The 2,112-nt window shown below is 33.1% G+C and overlaps 1 protein-coding gene across 5 annotated transcripts in view; it reads left to right on the top strand.

Moving 5' to 3' along the window:
- Positions 1–2,112, top strand: part of LOC106876210 (cys-loop ligand-gated ion channel-like) — a 526,199-nt gene that overhangs the window by 259,643 nt on the left and 264,444 nt on the right. The window lies entirely within an intron of this gene.

A 2,112-nucleotide genomic window follows, 5' to 3' on the forward strand; every position in this document is an offset into this window, starting at 1 on the left:
TATATATATATATATATATATATATATATATGCACAACTGGAAATACTAAAGTTTAATTTATCCCTATTAACAGCAAGACAACAAGTAATAAACATGTTGTCAATCAGGCGAAAATAATATCCTTATTCATTACACCATGGGAGATAGGAAGGAACCATAGAAGCTATATGAACACCGAAGTATATCACAAAACGTGACTCTAAGATAACGCACAGAAGCAAACAATACGCATATTGGATACGACATCGTAGTCAACATATTCTTTAATAATAACGTTAATGAAGAAATGAGCTCCTAATGTTTCCATAATTCTGGTCTAACGTAAAAGTTTAAGAGCACCAGTATCAGGACAAAGGTTACAGAACTGAAATGGAGAGTTTTAAAAATACTTGCCATACATTACTCGGAAGGAAACGTATGTGAAAGTATTGTTACACGAAGTAAAATCTGACAGTTGTAAGAGAGCACAGTAAAAGTGATAAATGCATTTTGATAGGTAAGTCAATAGGAATTATTATAAGGTCAAAGATATATCTAGAGGAACGAGTTTTATCACATTAATTTTAAGGTATGAAGATCGCTTATGTTCTTGGGTCCATGAGAGAGAGAACCAAATGTAACCGCTGTGATGTTTGAAGTTATATATATAGATCTCATTTTTAAAATGATTTAGGAGACACAAAAGCCATAGTTAATGCACCACCATTAATGAGGCAGCTTCATGTAAAGGTCATTGGTCTTAAAGTCCACATCCCGTGCTTTGTTGTATGTACGAACAGAAATAAAGGGATTCTCTTCTACTGTTTTACATGTTTCAATCATGAGACTACAGCCGTGTTGGCACACTGTCTAGTAGACTAGGTCTAATTTATCGATCCCTCTATATATTTTAGCATTTGGGACTTATTATACAGCTCTCTTTAGGTAAATAACTGTATCACAAGAATATAAATACCTTAACCCAGATACTTTGGAGGTTACAAAAACGCATACACGCCTATATATATATATATATATATATATATATATATATATCATAAGATTTTTAAACTTTTAAATTTTCATATTCAAAAGAGACAGAGACTTCAAATTCGATATATCGATTTATTCACCACTCTATGTTAACATTTCTGTGCCAAACTTATCCAGTGACTGGTCCATTGGATTTAGACGTTTGGCACTTCTTCAGGAGTGGTTACCTTTCGAACAAAACACGAAAAAACACATACATAACTATTATTAGGTCTTTAGGACATCGTTAGCTTTCGTGTTTGTTATTATAGGGGAGATATATATATATATATATATATGTAATTGCAGCGTGGAAGGTGTTTATAAGCTATTTAAGGAACACACAAAAACCGTTAGATTCACTTGAACATTTAAATGTAATTTGCGAAAATATTTTCGTCGCTTTGAGACCGCGACCTGTTCAATGACAAAATTCTGAGATGCAGCACAGAATTGAAAGGTAAAGTGGACCTCGGCGGAATTTGAACTCAGAACGTAACAACAGACGAAATACCGCTAAGCATTTCGCCCGGCGTGCTAACGATTCTGCCAGCTCGCCGCCTTGACTAGGGTTACTATTGCTTACGTGTCCACTAAACTTGATGCGACCCATCAGAATTAGATCTACTGAATACTTCTAAGTCTATCGAGTAGCTGGAAAACAATAAAGTATCATCTATATATTGCTGTACGTATCGATATATTTGGTGTATGATTATAGATTCGATTATCATATAGATGGATGTCATAAGTTCATAAAAAACAGTTTCGCTTTTTCTAGAGGTAAAAATCGAGGAGGTATCGAGGCAGAATATTTACATAAAACAATATTAATATCTTACAGATCAAATGAGATAGATTATAGTGTTATGAGTCATATATTCAACGCTATTATTTCTAACATCTGACTCACCTCTGCTCTTCTAATCTCTTTCTTCATTCGCTGATGTTTGTACACGCAAACACACGCACAAGTGTATATGTATGTATGTATGTATGTATGTATGCGTGAGTGTTTCTCTGCTTATGTATGCAACCAACTGTATATATATATATATATATATATGCATATTTAATTTATATATATATATATATATATA

The sequence above is a fragment of the Octopus bimaculoides genome, chromosome 10, assembly GCF_001194135.2.
Source record: "Octopus bimaculoides isolate UCB-OBI-ISO-001 chromosome 10, ASM119413v2, whole genome shotgun sequence".
Lineage (NCBI taxonomy): Eukaryota > Metazoa > Mollusca > Cephalopoda > Octopoda > Octopodidae > Octopus > Octopus bimaculoides.